This window comes from Phocoena sinus, chromosome 15, assembly GCF_008692025.1.
Source record: "Phocoena sinus isolate mPhoSin1 chromosome 15, mPhoSin1.pri, whole genome shotgun sequence".
Lineage (NCBI taxonomy): Eukaryota > Metazoa > Chordata > Mammalia > Artiodactyla > Phocoenidae > Phocoena > Phocoena sinus.
Window position 1 is genome coordinate 67,899,095 of NC_045777.1, and position 3,166 is coordinate 67,902,260.

Consider the following 3,166-nt stretch of genomic DNA (forward strand, 5'->3'; position numbering starts at 1 on the left):
ATATTAGGTTTTTTTTCCCTTTCACTTTTTTATTGTGGTAAAGAATACAAAAGATAAAATTTACAATATTAACCCCCGTTTGAGGTGTACAGTTTAGTGGCATTAAGTACATTCACATTGTTGTACAGCCATCACCACCATCCAGCTCCAGAACTTTTTCATCTTTTCAAAATGAAATTCTGTATCCATTAATCTATTTACTTTTCTCCTCATTTTCTTTTCTTTTTATAAATTTATTTTATTTTTTAAATTTAGTTTTGGCTGCATTGGGTCTTTGCTGCTGCATGAAGGCTTTCTCTACTTGCGGCAAGTGGGGGCTACTCTTTGTTATGGTGCAAGGGCTTCTTATTGCAGTGGCTTCTCCTGTTGCAGAGCACGGGTTCTAGGTGTGTGGGCTTCAGGAGTTGTGGTGCTTGGGCTCAGTAGTTGTGGCTCGCGGGCTCTAGAGTGCAGGCTTAGTAGTTGTGGCGCATGGGCTTAGCTGCTCCGCAGCATGTGAGATCTTCCTGGACCAGGGCTTGAACCTGTGTCCCCTGCACTGGCAGGTGGATTCTTAACCACTGCACCACCAGGGAAGCCCTTCTCCCCATTTTCTTTATTGTGGTAAATAACATGTAACATGAATTTTAACATCTTAACCGTTTTAAGTGTATAGTTCAGTGATATAAAGTACATTCATATTATTGTGCAACTATCATCACCATCCATCTCCAGAATTCTTTTCATCTTGCAAAACTGAAACTCAATATCCCATTAAACTGTAAATCCCCATTCTTCCCAACTTTACTGTTCTACTTTCTGTCTCTATGATTTTGACTGCTCTAGTTACCTCATTTGAATCATTCAGTTGTCTTTTTGTAACTGGCTTATTTCACTCAGCATAATGTTCTCAATGTTTATCCATGTTGTAGCGTATGTTAGAATTTCGTTTCTTTTTAAGGATGAATAATATTCCATTGTATGTATATACCACATTTTCTTAACCATTGATGGGCACTTGGGTTGCTTATACACTTTGGCTACTGTGAATAATGCTACTATGATATCAGTGTACAAATATCTCTTCAAGATCCTGCTTTCACCATCTTTTCATTTTTAACCTATTTGTGTCTTTGGATCTAAATTGATTCTCTTGTAGACAGCATAGAGTTGGGTCATATAGTTTTTGATCCATTCTGCCAATATCTGACTTTTGATTGGGTATTCTACAATTAAATTAGTTACTGATAAGGGGGACTTACTTCTGTCATTTTGCTATTTTTTTCTATATGTCTTATAGTATTTTTATTCCTCATTTCCTGTATTACTGTCTTTTTTGTGTTTAGCTAACTTTTTTTAGTGAATCATTTTAATTTTATTCTTATTTCCTTTTGTGTATATTCTATAACTATTTTCTTTGTGCTTACTATGGAGATTACCTTTAACATCCTAAAGTTAAAACACTCTAATTTTAATTTGTACTAGCTTAACTTCAACAATATACAAAACTCTGCTTTTATACATTTGTGGCCCCAGCTCTTTTAGATGTGGATGCCACAAAATGACATCTTTATACATTGTGTGTTTAAAAACATAAACTCATAAGGTTTTTTTATGATGCATTTGTCTCTTTTTTTTTTTTTGCATTAGTCTCTTAAATTATGTAGAAGATAAAATGTGGAGTTACAAACCACTGTTACAATAATACTAGCTTTAGGCTAATATTTTTTCTTTTGTAAAATAGTGTATTAGCCTCTTAAATTGTGTAGAAAACAAAAAGTGAAGTTACAAACCATTTCTACAATAACACTAGCTTTTATAATAGTCATTTATCTACCTTTACTGAGATCTTTATTTCTTCATATGGCTTTGAATTACTGTTTAGTGTCCTTTCATTTCAATCTGTATGACTCCTTTTAGTATTTCTTGCAGGGTACATCTAGTAAAAAAAAGTCCCTAAACTTTTGTTTGTCTAGGAATGTGTTAATTTTTCCCTCAAAATTGAAGGACAATTTCGCCAGTTAGGATTCTTGGTTGACAGTTATTTTTTTTTTCCTTTTAGCACTTTGAACATAGTCTACTGTCTTCTGGCTTCCAAAGTTTTCTGATGAGAAATCTGATCATAATCTTGTTGAGGATCTCATGTATGTGATGAGTCGCTTCTCTTTTGCTGCTTTCAAGATTTTCTCTTTGTCTTTGTTTTCTGACAATTTGATTATAACCTAAGTCAGTTTGAATCTCTTTGAGTTTATCCTACTTAGTGTTATTTGAACTTCTTGGATGTTTATATTCATGTCTTTCATCAAACTTGGGATGTTTTGTCCATTATTTCTTTAAATATTCTTTCTGCCCTTTCTGTCTCTATTCTCCTTCTGGGCTCCCACAATATATATCTTGATTTCTTGATGGTATCTTTTAGGCTCTGTTCACTTTTCTTTTATCTTTCTCTTCTTCAATAATTTCTTAAAAAAATTTTTTTTATTGAAGTATAGCTGATTTACAATGCTGTGTTAGTTTCAGGTGTACAGCAAAGTGAATCAGTTATACATATATATATCCACTCTTTTTAAGATTCTTTTCTCATATAGGCCATTACAGAGTATTGAGTTGAGTTCTCTGTGCCATACAGTAAATCCTTATTAGTTATCTATTTTATATATAGTAGTGTGTATATGTCAACACCAATCTCCCAATTATCTCTCCCCCCCTTACCCTCTGGTAACCATATGGTGTTTTCTACATCTGTAACTCTATTTCTGTTTTGTAGGTAAGTTTACTTCTACCTTTTTTTTTATATTCCACAAATAAGTGATATTGTATGATATTTGTCTTTCTCTGTCTAATTTATTTCACTCAGCATGACAATCTCTAGGTCCATCCATGTTGCTATAAATGGTGTTATTTTGTTCTTTTTTATGGCTGACTAATATTCCATTGTATGGGCTTCCCTGATGGCGCAGTGGTTGAGAGTCTGCCTGCCGATGCAGGGGACACAGGTTCGTGCCCCGGTCTGGGAAGATCCCACATGCCGCGGAGGTATTATCATTTCCTTAATTGTTTTTTTTTTTTTTTTCCTGTACACGGGCCTCTCACTGCTGCGGCCTCTCCTGTTGCGGAGCACAGGCTCCAGACGCGCAGGCCCAGAAGCCATGGCTCACGGGCCCATCCGCACTGCGGCATGTGGGAT